At 42.4% G+C, this 16,113-nt stretch overlaps 1 protein-coding gene across 5 annotated transcripts in view; it reads left to right on the forward strand.

Moving 5' to 3' along the window:
• Positions 1-16,113, forward strand: part of ADD2 (adducin 2) — a 111,223-nt gene that overhangs the window by 606 nt on the left and 94,504 nt on the right. Inside the window, exon 1 of one of the 5 annotated variants that reach the window (XM_067007439.1) lies at positions 58-162. The exons of the other annotated variants lie outside the window; for them this stretch is intronic. The gene's annotated coding sequence lies outside the window, so the exon portion shown is untranslated. Of the gene's footprint in view, positions 1-57; positions 163-16,113 lie in introns of those variants that run through there. 5 annotated transcript variants of the gene reach the window in all.

The raw sequence follows: 16,113 nt of genomic DNA on the forward strand, positions 1-16,113 counted from the left end.
TGAGTGCGTCTGCGAGGCAGCCCTTCCCCTCGTCTGTGCTTTATGCCTAAAGGTTTCTGTTGCTGATGTAACACTGGAGATTCTTTGGAAAGTGGGCTGCCAAGCGCTGGCCTCTGCCTGGGGAAGATCGAACCCACCCGCCCCGAGCGCAGTGCCTCACAGGTGGGGCTTTCTTCTCGGTCCGGGCTGGCTGGCGGGCGGCAAGCCTCGCCTCGCGGGGCCGCCCCTCCCTTCCCTCCGCGCTCCGCCGCCGCCCTCCCGGGGAGCCGCGGGACCCGCTCGGCAGGGCTGGGCGCGCTCCCCGGGCCTCGCCATCGCGGTGGCGCCGCCGCAGCTGCGGGACTAGCAGGTGCGGCGTCGGCAGCAGCTTGCCTTGGGAGGAGGGCCGCTGGCACGTGAGCGGACCCCAGGGGGTTTGAATTTTTATGCGACTCCACCACTTTGGAGGGAAAAAAGGCCACTGTCCCCGAGGAAATCGGGCCAGGCTGTTCATCTCTTAGATTTCGTCTTCCCTCCCCTCTCTTCCCCTGTCTCCCCTCCCCTCCTGCACCCAGGAGGAGGCCACGCTCCACCCGCGAGGCGGGGGCCATCGTCTGCTTGTTTTGAAATCGCGACCACAGCCAGTTTACCTGGTGTTGCGGGGAAGGGAGGGGCAGACTGCTTTAGGATGCTGATCGGGCGCTCGGGTCTAGCCTATTGTCTTGCCTTTTCTCCCCCTTTCTTTTCTTCTCTAATCTCCACCCCCTGACAAAAAAGAAAGAGAAAAAAAGAAAAGAAAAGAAAAGAAAAAAGCGGGTGGGTGGGGAGAGAGAGAGAAAGAGAGACAGAGACAGAGAGAGATAAGAAAATAAGGGGGGGAAAGCCCCCAAGCCCACACCCTATCAAATTCTTTTGAAAATTGTCCTTTATCTTTGACACATGATTATCACCCATCTGTTTCTTTACGCCTACTCCTCCCTCCTCTTGCAGTTTGTCGGCTAAGATTCAACTGACTCAAATGAGCCTTATTAATACTAGAAATCAAATCTCAATTTCCTAAAGGGATGTTTTGTGCTTTCTGACTAACCCCAAATGAGGGGTTCCCTGCGTCCTGGCAGGAGCAAATGATGGGGAAGGCCTCTCACATCTAGGGTGTGGATCTGGTGGAGATACAGGAGATGTTGAACTTGTGCGGTGAGGTATGTCCTCGTTAATGGTATTTGAAAATGATGTTTTATTTTAAGGGAAAAATAGTTGGTAACATTTGAAGTGAAAGTGCTTTAAATTTTAAATGAGTTTGACCAAGGAAGAGAGAGCTGTGAAGTTTCAGACTTGCAAGTCACCCCTCTCACTGACATATGAAGAGTATATGTTACAGATTTTAAAAGGGGCTAGGCCATTTAATATTTCTATTTAATATTTATATATTTCTTTATAATATTCTACCTTCATCCTGCCTGTGGACCAAGATCCTGCTCAGACCGCCCCCACACACACTTACCTTCACTCCCCACACCCCCACCCCTAGAAGGACACAGTAAAAGCAGACTTTTCATTATTAGTATGATGTCAATACCTTTTGGAGACTCACTCTTTGATCCAAAATCCATACCATTTTTGTAGCAAGCCCTATGCTCTTCCTTGTCCACCCAATTGTCTCGCCTGATTAGAAATGTGCTTGTCACATACAAAATATACAACACTGCCAGAAATGAGGCACTGCATGTGGTTTCTAGGTTTGAGTTGAATTTACTTTAAATATCAATATGGTGCTGGAATTAGTAAATCTCAGCTATTCTTAAGAGTTTACAGGTGATCAAGTGTGTTTGTTGGCAGAGGGTTTAGGGTTAAGATTTTAAATACATATAAAAAGACTGATAAATATATTTATCACCTACCGTGTTCTACAAGGGATTTAAGACAGTTTACAGGGATTCATAAAATATAGCAAGGCAGACTAACTTAGAAGTAGATGGGAAGAAAAAGAAAACGAAAGGTAAAGACATAAAATTGTATTAAGAATGGGGCTAATGCAAAATACAAACATATGAGAGGCAAACAAATCCAGCTCTGAACTTTCTAGCAGCTCATACAAAAAGGGAAATTGATCAGCCTACGGTTCACATGCTTTATTTATTCACTGACTCATTCACTCACTTGTTCACTCAAGAAACATTCACTGAGGACCTACTCCACACAGATTCTGTGAGAAGTGCTGGGAACAAAGGGGTGAGGCAGACAGACATGGTCTCTGCCCTGACAACACTTACAGCCAAATGCAAGAAATGGACAATCACGGAGAAATCTCGAAATTGAGTATCTGATTACAAGTTGTGATAACAGCTATGCAGGAGCTCATGCAGCTCATTATCAAAGAACAAACAACCCAATCCAAAAATGGGCAGAAGACCTAAATAGACATTTCTCCAAAGAAGATATACAGATTGCTAACAAACACATGAAAGAATGCTCAACATCACTAATCATTGGAGAAATGCAAATCAAAACTACAATGAGGTATCACCTCACACCAGTCAGAATGGCCATCATCAAAAAATCTACAAACAATAAATGCTGGAGAGGGTGTGGAGAAAAGGGAACCCTCTTGCCCTGTTGGTGGGAATGTAAATTGATACAGCCACTATGGAGAACAATAAGGAGGTTCCTTAAAAAAGTAAAAATAGAACTACCATATGACCCAGCAATCCCACTCCTGGGCATATACCCTGAGAAAACCATAATTCAAAAGAGTCATGTACCACAATGTTCATTGCAGCTCTATTTACAATAGCCAGGACATGGAAGCAACGTAAGTGTCCATCAACAGATGAATGGATAAAGAAGATGTGGCACATATATACAATGGAATATTACTCAGCTGTAAAAAGAAAGGAAATTGAGTTATTTGTAGTGAGGTTGTTGGACCTAGGGTCTGTCATACAGAATGAAGTATGTCAGAAAGAAAAAAAAATGCTGTATGCTAACACATATATATGGAATCTAAAAAAAAAAGAAAATGGTTATGAAGAACCTAAGGGCAGGACAGGAATAAAGATGCAGACGTAGAGAATGGACTTGAGAACGTGGAGAGGGGGAAGGGTAAGCTGGGACAAAGTGAGAGTGTGGCATGGACTTCTATACACTACCAAATGTAAAATAGATAGCTAGTGGGAAGCAGCCGCATAGCACAGGGAGATCAGCTCAGAGCTTTGTGACCACCTAGAGGGGTGGGGTAGGGAGGGTAGGAAGGAGAAGCAAGAGGGAGGAGATATGGGGATATATGTATATGTATATTTGATTCACTTTGTTATAAAGCAGAAACTAACACACCATTGTAAAGCAATTATACTCCAATAAAGATTTTTTTTTTTTTAAAGAGCTGTGCAGGAAAAGCATGAAACACAAAATGTCACGTGTCCAGACATAAAAACACAAAATAAAAACTTCTTTAGGGAAGCACAACAATTCTTGATTCTAAGAGCAGAAAGGAACTTTTTTCAGATATGATGCAGTGTTTGGAAAGATGTCCTAAATCATGCCCTCATCAGACACATGGGTTTCACTCAGCCTTTTTTAGAGTGTCCCTTAGTGTGAGGGATCCTGCTATTACCCCACAGGTCTCTTGGATCCCTGGGGTTCTGAGAATATATGTATTTTGAGAGGTCTGTGTATTCCCTAAAATTCAGTGGTTTTATTTCACTGATAATCTTCAATAATAAATATTAAAACCGTGTTCTGGATCATTTTGATGGCAACCCCCAAAGCAATGCTGGGGCCTCTGTTTGCCTCTGTAACTTCCCATGTGGGCCAGGAGCAGGCCTGGTGGCTGGAGCCCCAGCACCGATAAGGGGAAGGGGAGTTTAAATCGAGCCACATGGGGAGAGTGGTGAGTCCACCCAGGGCACAGGCTCGCTAGACTCAAAAGAGAACAGCATCTGGTGACCGCTGCTATACAGTCAAGGAATGAAGCTCTCGGGCCAGCTCCACCTTTGTATGGACCAAATTGCAGCAATTTATTAGCAGCAGGTGTTGTAGTAAAAGCACAATGAAAAAGTTGCTTTTGCTGGTTTTAGAATAATTGGATTAGATCTCCATTTAGTGCAGATTTAGCAACCTCCCAATAAGTACCTTATGTCCAAAGCAATGAGACAGGCAATTTGGTGTAATGGTTGAGTGGAGCCAGACTGCCTGGCTTCAGATCCATTTTTCCACTTACTAGCTGTGAGACTTTGAGCAAGTTACTCAACCTCTCTGTTGCTATCATAATATATGGATAAATATGTGTTATTGATTTCACAGTAAGATTGTGAGGATTACAGGTATTACATGTGAAATACCTGGGGCATATCTATGTTCAATAAATGTTAGCAATTAATACTATTTTTATTAGTGTGAAATGGCACTTCATTTATGTAGGTACCCCAGGATGGTATGATATCAGCATTTTAAATTATGATATCTGAATTATCTTCAAGTAGCAAATACATTTTTGAGGTTATTAATATTGTTTTGCATTGTTTATGTATTGTTTGCATTAATATGTTGAAGTAAAAAATTCAGATAATGGTAATATGTAGTAACTAGACCTGCAGCTATATCTTTCTATTGTTAAACCCAAATGGTATTTTAGTTTCAGCAAAACAGTATTATCTGTTGCAATAAATTAATTTTATTAACCTGACCTTTTTAAGTTGGATAGTTGTATTTATTTGCACATTTGTTTTGGCATTCTAGTTTTATAAAAGGTATAAAGTGTAAGTATTTGAACGGGTCTTTATGAGTGTACATACTTAAGTTATATTTTAATAAAAGTGACTTAGGTCAACCCTCGGTCCATGAGATATTTTTTTTTCCTTCAAAAGGGATTTCTATATAGTTCAAGCATTTTGAGCTATATAATTCAAGCATTTTGACAGACCCAAGATTCTTGGAATAGAATTTTGAATCTAGAAGAGAGATTGCAGCCCCAAATTTGACTCTCTATATCTTACCTGCCATAGATTTAGTCTGAAAGAATTTTAAGGCAGTAATAACAAAACTTGCCTCTGTCTTCAACAACAATAGCAAAATCCCCTGGACTCAAAGAATGGCAAGCTTCCAGCAAAAATTCATCCTGGTCTATCTTCCAGTATAAGCTACAAATCAAAGGTTTGCCAATGTTATTGAGTGAAGTGAAAAGAAAGCCTATTCTCTATGGAGTACAACGTTTGATTGTATGGATTAAAACAAGTTTACTGATTATATTGTTCAAATCTGTTTTAAAATTTTCTTTGTACCTAGGTGATCTGTCAGAGACTACAAGAAGTATGTTAGTCTCCCACTATAATCATATTTTTGATTGCTTTCCTTTTGATATACACTTATCACAGACATATGCATGTATATAGACACACACACACAGTTATTTGATGGTGTGTTACTTAGGACCTGGTTGCCCAGGACTGGTGGGTTTCCTGGGATGGGGGGCTTTCAGTGCTAAAATTGGGACAGTGCCAGGCAAAGGAAGACAGATCTATTTTAGTTTTAGAGAACAGCAAGAGAACAGACAATAGGCTCATATTCTTTAAGAAGAAGATATGGTACAAATGGTGCCAACCAACAACAGCCAGCCCATGATTCAATAAGGAACTCTCCTGGGAAGAGGCAGGTGTGTTCTCCCAGTTGAGACCTAGAATAATCCTTAAGCTCCAGGCCTGAAAGGCCTGGAAGGGCTGTGATGTGGTCAGGGAGAGGGTGGCTGTAGGAACTCTTTCAGCACCTTCCACCTTGAGTGTCTGGACCCAGTCTTGACATGTGCCCAGGGAGCCCCCAGTAAAGCTTCAAACCAGGTTGGTTCAAGTCAACCCAACAGTTGCGGCTAAACATAAAGATACATAAGTATATAAATAAATGCCACTTGGGCCACCAGTAAATATCCCTAACATACTTGATCTGACCCAGGACCTCAACCCTCAAGCAACCCAAGCAGGACCTGAAGGTTAGGGAGTTTAGGATGTGGTAGCCAGAAAACAAATTTCAGTGCTCTATACAATATTTAGAATGGTCTTCCCTGGGCCCAGCCTTGAAGTGGCTGGAAAGAACTTATCAAGCCAAGTAGCAAATCCCTCTGGCTTCTGTGAATGGCAGCACTAAGGACCATTAGATACCCTCCACCCCATCCCCACACACAGACAACTGATTGGACCAGGCATGAACCTGTGAGGACTTGGAACCTCAGGGCTGGTAGCCATATTAGGACAAACAGGGGAGGGTGTTAGCGTGAGGATAGATCATGGGTCATCCCCCTACTCCTCTCGCCAATTTAGAGAAGCCACTTGGCTCCCTTGAGGTGGCCACAGTGATTCCAGTCCTAGTAGCTTCCATGAAGTCCAGCTAGACCTTGGTCCCTAGGTTGATGAGGTTGCCCTCCATCCTGCTAGTCTAGTTTGCTTGGCCTCCTGTTTCAGACAGCCATAATGTCAGGCTAGAACTCTGGCTTACTGCAGAGCTTCCCGCTTCTATGCCCTACATGGAACCCAACCTCCCTCCATCCATCCACAGTGATCTTTCCAAAACAAAAATCGAATCTTGTCACTCCTCTACCCTCAGGATAAAGCCCAAATTCCATACCTACCTCTACTGCTTTACATCTCCTTCCCTGGAGATGTAGGCTGGACCATCTTTCTGGACATTCCCCCTCTCCACAACAGACAAACTTTTAGCAAGCCTTATTAAAAGAAAAGAGAAAAAAAATAACAACACTAGAAATGATATATGGAGTGAAGGGGAGAAGAAGAGATTTGAAATCATAAGAACACTATGCATTATTGTATCCTAATATGTGAAAGTCTTGATGAAATGGACAACTTCCACAGAAAATAGGAACTACCAATATTTACTCCAGAAATCGCATGTCATGTTCCTGGATGGGAAGAATCGATGTTACAAAGATGTCGATTCCTCACAGATTCCACCACGTGGATGGCAGTCTTCCTGGTAACCAGAAGTGATGCAGATTTGTTCCTATTTTTATATTCCTGCAGTAATTTTCTGTGGAATCTTGAAAGGGGTAGTTAACTACATATGCTTAATTGTGTATCATTTTATTGAAGGGAAAGCCAATACATGTGCATTTAAATGTCATTTATAAATTGTTTTTCTCGAAGAACAAATGAAGTTATTAAACTTTGAAACGCATGGGGGCTTTATGGAGACAGAATTTCATTTAACGGACATGATTTTCCACCCAAATTATTTTACTGAGTATGAATTTCATCGTGTTTGCTTTCTTTACTCTGCATGGCGCCGATATAAGGATCTCTTGGCTTTTATTTGTAAAAATCTATGGTGAAAAGACACTGGAAAGGTGAGGGCAGGTTCAGTTCTTTCCACCTTTACTTGTGTCAGGTGGCAGAGCATCTATCCTGGTTATCTCAGCATTCCTTTATTTAGAATTTATCCTTCTCCCCTCTTCGAACCACCTTTCTCTTAGATCCTTCCAACACCCTCATTTGTGTCCTAAATTAGCTACATCTGTTACCATAGTTACGCAGCATCCAGCTTAACCCATTCCATGCTTGTTCCGACCGTATATTGCGTGAGACTTCCTTTATTGTATTTCATAAAACATACCATTATTTTTCCTTCCTCGTCACCTGTCCCCCAATTTTTATTGTTTTTAAGGCAACGCACGTGTATAGTTAAGAAATCAAATAGGACTGAAGGGCTTCTAACAGAAAGCAACAATCTCTGCCCCACCCCAAATGCTTTCTCCACAGGAGAACCAATTTTAGCTGTGTTTTCCATTCTGCTATAGTTATTTCTCAAAAATCTCAAAATAATATGTGTGTACTGCCGTTTCTGAATTTATCGACTTTGATCATCATCTAGTGACTTTCTGCCATGAAAGTCAAGGATGTAGTTTATTTACACCACACCTACATCCCTTCACTGCCTTCTGGTTTTCCCTGCCACACTAGACAATGCATTTATTAAAACCAGATTTCTCATTCCACGGACTGTTGGTTGGGTCACTTGACTCTACTCTGGAAGATAAGGCTGTACCATCACCTCTCCTTGACTGCTTCCTCCTTCCCTCTAGCTGTACATTTACTTTTGCATTATCAAAATTGATAAAATATTCATTCTGTTCCATTGCCATAGTTGATTTCTATGATTTGTCTATAAGGTAGTTCTAAATGATGAAAACTCTTAATGTGCTCATTATCCAACTGGGTTGCTGTTTCTCACTGTTCACGATAAGTAATATGCTAGGATTTCATATCCTTCTCAGGGGCTCCAATATCTCACCCTTTGGACCACTAAGTGGAAAATGCTTGCAGGGTGAAGTTCAAATGGATTCTGTTACTCTGAGGGCACCGGCACCGTCAGAGCTGCTCTAGTTCGCCCCCTGCAGTGCACACAGTTTCTCTAAGAAGACTCACCCAGAAGTCAAGTTGATACATTCAGAAACAGCAGTATATATATACTGGGTTGAGATACAGAGGTAACTACAGCTGTCTGCCTGGCAGTGAACCACTGTGTTCTGGGGGTGGGAGACGGGGTGGGCAGGGTCCCCTGCTCTGTATAGAGACGGCAATTTGTGCCCTTGTGTTCATTCTCTTTTTAATTCCTCCCCTCCATAACACCTGCCATCTCAGAGTCCAGGACATTTTTAGGGCTCTGCCAGACAGATCATCTGCCTCCTTGGTTCCAACATCCTCTGCCTGAAATCTAGGCTGAGGCTTCTTATGCTTTCAACCATTAGTCACCAGTTCTCCATCTGCTTTTTGTCCTCCAGAAACATGTTGAAATCTCTTCTCTGTTAATGATCTGCTTTTACTTTGTCATTGTGGGATTATGTATTTTTATTCCCTTATTATCAATTTAATGGAGTCTAAGAAGAGAGAAAAACATAGTGATAGGTGGGATTAGGCCTGCCATCTTGAATTAGAAGCCAAGGTATTAATTTTCAATCAAGCCATGCATAATAGTGATAAACTATTGGCATGGCCATGATTTAAATTCAAACACTGGTGAGGTTTGCTTTTCTCGGTTATGAAAATGCTTTCAAATAGGTGCAGGGCCCATCAACTCAATTCCAATATGTTCTCCCATCTGGAATAGTCCAGAAACATTGAAGCATTCCTCTACCCCTACTCAACGATGATTAACTTTTAGTTTACATACAGTTCTAATGAGCTCAGTTGTTTCTCTTTAGACACCCCAGAAAAGTGGAAATGGCACATTAGAAGAGTTTGGCTAATAGTCTAAAAGCGATTGGGATAAAAATGAAAATTAAGAGAAGATGAAAAGGTCTCCTAGAAACCTGGGTCACACTTTTTGCCCGAGTGCTATGGAAGATCATTTGTCAGAGTTGACAGTACATTTGATTTAGACCTAGAAAGTAAGGAACTCACAGAGAAAGTGAACTAACGGATTGTATTCTCACAGGGGAGGGACTGCTGGGTTTTTTTTGTTTTTTGTTTTTGTTTTTACCTGGATGAGAAGCAAGGATTTGTGGGTGCCAACAGTTCTTTGTTCAGAAAGTAAATCTGGAGTTATGATGCACAAGAAATTTCAGTTGTCTCTATGTTTTCATCTAATTTGGAGATTATTGCTTCATTTTTCAGTCTTAGCAATGATAGCTAAGACTGAAAACAGTTTTGGGGATCCTGCTTTATATATCTTAACTCTGTTAAAGTTACAGGTCATAAAACTGTTAGCAGCTTTGAAGCCACTATTTGTTATATTTACTTCTGAACTGAAGCTATATCAAGTTAAGGCTGTCAAAGAATTAAAATCTCCTTTTCAAAGTCTATCATACTTATGGAGGAAATGATACAATGTCTAGGATTTGTCTCAAAAGAATCTTTTTCTTATTGGGGGATGAGTGGGGTTGGAGGTGTACTAAAATAGCTCATGAGTTAATAATTGTTGAGGCTGAGTGTAATCTATCACCTAAACTGGCACTTTTAGAGTGAAAGGAGGTGCTATTAATAATTACTTGGCAACCGGAGGCATATACTGGACTCTCCTGGGCAAACTGCTGTGTCCTCTGAAGCTAGGTGATGGGTGCTTGGGGTTCCTTATGGTGTGCCCTCTAATTTTGTATATTTTCAACATTTTTCATAATTAAAGAATGTCTACTGTTTTGTACTATTTGCTGCTTTATTAAAATTGGAGCCTTTCATCTTAACCATGATGTTAACCATTAGTCAACTTCAAACACAAAATGAAAATAGCTAGAGAATACTGTTAAATGACAAATCTATTAAGTTGACTTATCATAGTGGGACAAAAATCCATAAATTCTGCAACTGGGACACCCAGAAGGCAATACTTAATTAAGCTAACATTGTTCTAAAGCAGATCTATAGCTTTAGTTATGTAAGGGAGCTTTGTTTTTATTGCTGTGAATTGGGTTCACCAGGATTTTACGGATGGGTGGCTGCAGCCCCAGAAAGGTCAAGTCCGTTGGGAAATGAGGAGCAAGGACAAGAAAGAGGGGCTTTGATTTGCAGAGCAAGTCCACAAGCTGATCTGCAACTATCTTGGTGTCTCTCCTATTTGAGATTCTCCATTACCTTTTACCTGCTAAAATAGTCTTTCAAAGTTACTGAGATTTTGAGAAGAAGCTCTCCATTCTTGCTTTATAATCTCCATTGTACACACTGTACACCACTACCATAGGATCAGAAACCAGTTCTTTAAAAATGATTTTTTCTGGTGCTGTTTGTATTGCTGGTATTATTTACTATTGTGTCCCCCAGTATTATACAGAAGGTCACATTTTAATTTGTTTACTTGTGCTTTTTATTTTAAAAAGTCAAACTTATTAAGATAATATGTTATATATGATATTATATGCTATATATAGTAAAATTCACCTTCCTTAGATGTATAGTTCTATGAATTTTTTAAAAATTTAATTTATTTATTTTTGGCTGCATCGGGTCTTCGTTGCTGTGCACGGGCTTTCTCTACTTGTGGCGGGTGGGGGCTACTCTTCGTTGCAGTGCACGGGCTTCTCATTGTGGTGGCTTCTCTTGTTGTGGAGCACGGGCTGTAGGTGCACAGACTTCAGTAGTTGTGGCATGTGGGCTCAGTAGTTGTGGCTTGCAGGCTCTAGAGCACGGGCTCAGTAGTTGTGGCGCACGGGCTTAGTTGCTCCGTGGCATGTGGGATCTTCCCGGTCCAGGGCTCGAACACCTGTCCCCTGCGTTGGCAGGCGGATTCTTAACCGCTGCACCACCAGGGAAGTCCAGTCCTATGAATTTTGACAAATATATACAGTCATGTAACCGCCACCACAATCAAAGTAGAAAAAGGGCCCTCATGCCCCTTTGTAGTGAATCTTCTCCCTCCACCCACAGCCCTGACAACCACCCATCTGTTTTTGGCTTTGCCTTTTCCAGAATGTCATAAAAATGGGATCATACAGTGTAGCTTTTTGTGTCTGACTTCTTTCACTTTGCCTAATGTTTTTGAGAGTCAACCATGTTGTTACGATATTAATAGTCCCTCCTTTTTGTATATTCCTTTGGATGGCTGTACCACAATTTGTTTAGCCATTCACTCACTAAAGGACATTTGGGTTGTTTTCAGATTTTGATGACTGTGAATAAAGCCACTATATATATATTGGCCTACAGGTTTTTGTATAAACACAAGATTTCAGTTCTCTTGGGTAAATCCTTAGGAGTGGGATTCCAGTGTGGTAAGTGTATGCTTAACATTATAAGAAACTGCCAAAAGGTTTCAAAATGACAGTACCATTTTGCATTCCCACCACCAATGTATGAGAGTTCTCGTTGTTCTGCACTTGGTATTGTTAGTTGTTGTTGTTTAAATTTTATCCATCATAAGTGTGGGGTAGTATCTCATTGTGTTTTTAATTTGCATTTACCTAATGATCAATGCCAGTGAGCATCTTTTCATTTGCTTAAATGCCACAGTTATCTCTTTTTTGTTGTTTCTTGTCTTTTAAATGTCAGGAAGTCTCTGCCATTCTAAGGTAAACAGGGAAAGGATTTTCCCTTAGTCTCAAAGGGGAAGCAGAAGCATACAGGGGGTGTGGAATGGGAGACTGGGGGAGAGTTGCTTAGAGGAAGGTGATGTCAGGGGGCTGATTTCAGGACCAGGGTACCTGATCCTTCCCTGCTGCACAGGCTGCTTCTGGAGCTCTTCTCTGGAGGATGTTGTGGTTTGTACTATGAGGGGCTGCTCCCTTAGGGAGGGAGAGAGGAAGGGAGGAAGACAGCTTTAATATTGATTCCATTTTTAAAAATTTGCTTACTCCAAGTTCTGGTCTTTATACTTTTAGTCAGTAAATACCTCCTTATTTTATTTTATTTTTTAAAGAGGAGTTGTTTTGATGGTAGAGTAGAGGGATAGTAATTTTATTAATTTATTTACTTATTTATTTTGGCCGTGCTGTGCAGCATTCAGGATCTTAGTTCCCTGACCAGGGGTCGAACCTGGGCCCTTGGCAGTGAGAGCCCAGAGTCCTAACCACGGGACCGCCAGGGAATTCCCCAATACCTCTTTAAAATAGATATATTTGGCCAAGATAGCAGCCCTACTGTTAATTTGGGGGGTGAGTGAAGGGAGGGGAAAAAAGGTTAAATAAAAGATGTTCAAGAAAATGTATATTTAAATTTGATTGACATAGGGACTTGAAGAGATATTTGTATACCCATGTTCATAGCAGCATTATTCACATTAGCTAAAAGAAGGAAGCAACCCAAGTGTCCATCTATGGACAAGGAAAATGTGGTATATACATACAATGGAATAATATTCATCCTTAAAAAGAAGGAAATTCTAACATATACTACAACATGGATGAACCTTGAGGACCTACACTAAGTAAAATAAGCCAATCACAGAAAGACAAACACTGGATGACTCCATTTATACGAAGTACTGAGAGTAGTCAAAATCATAGAGATGGAAAGTAGAATGGTGGTGGCTGGGGGCTGGCGTGGGGGCAATGGATGGTTATTATTTAATGGTTATAGAGTTTCAGTTTTTCAAGATGAAAAGAGTTATGGAATGTATGGTAGTGATGGTTGAACAACATTATGATTCGATTTAATACCACTGAACTGTACTCTTAAAAATGGCTAAGATGGTAAATGTTATGTTATGTGTATTCTACCATAACATTTTTACCATGATTGAGGTATACTAGCAGCAATGAGTGATTTATTACCGTTGTAGGTAGGTTTGCGTGGTTTAACTACGAATATCAGTCAGTCAGTTGACAAGGATTTACTGAACATCCTCTATGCGCAGCTACTGTTCCAGATGCTGGGAATGCCAGGGCAAACTAGGAGGTCACCCTCTAGGAAGAAAAGATGCTAAACATGCAAACAAACGAATGGTGCCAGGCACTGATACTTGTTATGCAGAAGATAAATCAGGTAAACACAGAGTGACAAGAGGAGGCTGCTTTAGCCAGAGTGGTCAGGGAAGGCCTCTCTGGGGAGGTGACACTGAGCTGACTCACGTGGGTTAGTGGGATTGGGTCGGAGGATGAGGTAGCGTGGGCTGATTGCAAGCATTTCATTATGCTATTTGAGACGACACCATTGGCTGAGAGTGGGGGTGAGGAGGGTATGGGAGAGAATTGAGGGGAGATGAGAAGGTGGGAAATGATCCTCTTGAAGAGTCGACACGGGGGAAAGGCAGGTTGCCTGGCAATGTTAAGAAATCATTTGAAAGGTGTGGTGGGAACTTTGAAGTGAGCCCAGTCTGCACGGTTGTGTGCAAGGGTCAAGTGCTCAGATGCACACTGGAAGCAAGGTCATGTAGGGTTTGACCAAAGGTGGGGCTCTGCGAGGTGAGAATAGTGGAGGACAGAGGGGTTAGAGGTGTTTTGCAAAGTGGTTACCCAGCTGGAGTAGTTAATTTAAGCTAGAAAAGAAGGGATGTGAAGGGTGGATTTTGGGGTGAGAAAGTGAGTAGGAGGTCTTGGAGACACTGAATTCTTAGAGGAGGGATATCTGAGTAGGTGGGCTGAAAGGGCATGGTCAAGGAATAGGATGTGAACTCCAGATAGGGGAGGTGGTGATCTTGCTGGTGACAGCAAAATCTAGGGTATGTGCCCATGGGAGTGGGTGGCTGAGGCTGGGTTGAAAGGAGAGATCATTGGCTCTAGAGGCCAAGAAAATGTGAGGTTGGGTGTTGGGTGTGTCACTGCATGGATATGGAGGCTGAAGTCGACATCATCAGGAATGAGTAAGGATAGTGATGGAGGGGAAGACGGTCAGCCAGGAAGGAGCTGAAGTCATCAGTGATCGAGACGAGTGACCAGGAGAGCGGTAGAGTCTAGCCCAAAGGAGGGGTGCTGGGAAGTCTAGTTGGAGGGTGTGTACTCCCAAGGCAATGGGTTTTTGAAACAGTGAAAATAGAGGTGGCTGTAGGGCACAAGGAGGCCATGTATACTGCGTGCAGGTGCTGAGTGCGTGAGGTGTGTGCTGTGAGTGCTGTGTGCTCCGGGAAAGGCAGGCTTTAGATTTTTGATTTTGGGATCGCAGAAATGGGGCGTATGTAGCTGGATTAGTGGGTGCTGCAAAGAATTATGTGACTGTTCAATGAGTTTGGTTTCCAAGCAGGAAGGGCGGTAACCAAGGAGGCATTATTGACTTGGGGCTTGTTCAAAACTCAATTAAAGGCAATTCACAGTAGCTGGTGTTGTTTACCAACTAGTCTCATGAGGGATCTCCTAGCCCTTCTTGTGAATTGTGAGACGAGGAGGAAAAACTTCCTCTCTTGAGGCATCTCGTGTTTTCATGTCATTAATTCCTGTGTCACCCCCAGCCATAAATCTCAGGGAGGGGATAGAAGGCATCTGTCCTTTTGTCTCACCGTCTTGCTGTGGCTCTGCAATGACTCCTTGTCTAGCCTTGCTCTGCTGATGGTGACCTTTAACATAATAAAATGCTTACGAGAATAATGAGAATGGATGGAGAAGATGCACTTTCTCATAATTTATGGCTCATGCATTACGGTAGGACGTTTTTGGAGGAATGAAGCATGTTATGGGAAAGTGCGGGTTTTCTTAAACGCATAGCCAAAAATCTCAAAAAACCTCCCCGACTACCTGGCAATCCTGAGGCACTTACTTTCCCACTCTCCAAAATGACTACTTCACTCCTCCTTTCTCTAAATCTCCTTCCCTCCCCACCCCATCCACCTTGCTGGGTGCCTCTGACTTCATTGAGAACCAGAAGCAATGAGCTGAGTTCTTCTGTCAGAGGCTGTCCTTCCTTTTGGGTTCTGGGCCCCTTCCCTCTCACCTCAAAACACTACCCCAGCAGCTGGTCTTTCCCTTTTCTGAATCATCGCCTTCCCTCTCTGCCTCTCTCAATTACAACATTCCCCTTGGTAGTCAGACATGCTCTAGTATCTCCTACGTAAGCATCTCAACTACTACCCCATTTCTCTCTTTATGTGTTCAGCAAAACTTGCAAGAGTTGCCTTTGCTCCCTGTCCCCCTTCTTCTTCCTCACTGTCTGCACTTGGGATTCTGTCCTCTCTATACCACTGAGATTGCTCTTGTCAAGGTCATTGATGACCTCCACGTTGCCAAACCTAATGGCCTCTACCCTGTTCTTATCTTACCTGACCCATCAGCAGCCTTCAACACAGTTGAACACTTCTTGAAACATTCCATTTTCTGGCCTTCCGGAACCTTTTACTCTCCTGGATTTCCCGTAGCCTCACTGGCTGTTCCTCCTCTTCCTCTGTGTGGTTCCCCTCATCCCTACCAGACCTCTAAATGTGGGAGAGCCCCACGGCTCTACCTGGGGCCATGTAGTCTCCTTACAGACTCTCCCTAGGAGAGCTCATCCAGGCGTTAGCTTCAGACTCCATTTAAATGCTGATGACTTCGAAGTCTCTCTCTCACCAGAACTCTAGCTTAGTTCTTCTCAAACTTTAATGTGCATACTGACCACCTGGGGATCTTGTTAAAATGCAGATTCTGATTTCATTAGTCTGGAGCCTAAGATTCTGCATTTTCAACAAGCTCCCAAGTGATGCTGTGCTGCTGGTCTTGGGATCTTACTTTGAGTGGTGAGGCTGCAGACTTGTAATCCCAATGACCTCCTTGACATTTCCACATGGATATCTTGCAGGCATCTCAAA

This window comes from Kogia breviceps, chromosome 11, assembly GCF_026419965.1.
Source record: "Kogia breviceps isolate mKogBre1 chromosome 11, mKogBre1 haplotype 1, whole genome shotgun sequence".
Classification (NCBI taxonomy): Eukaryota; Metazoa; Chordata; class Mammalia; order Artiodactyla; family Physeteridae; genus Kogia; species Kogia breviceps.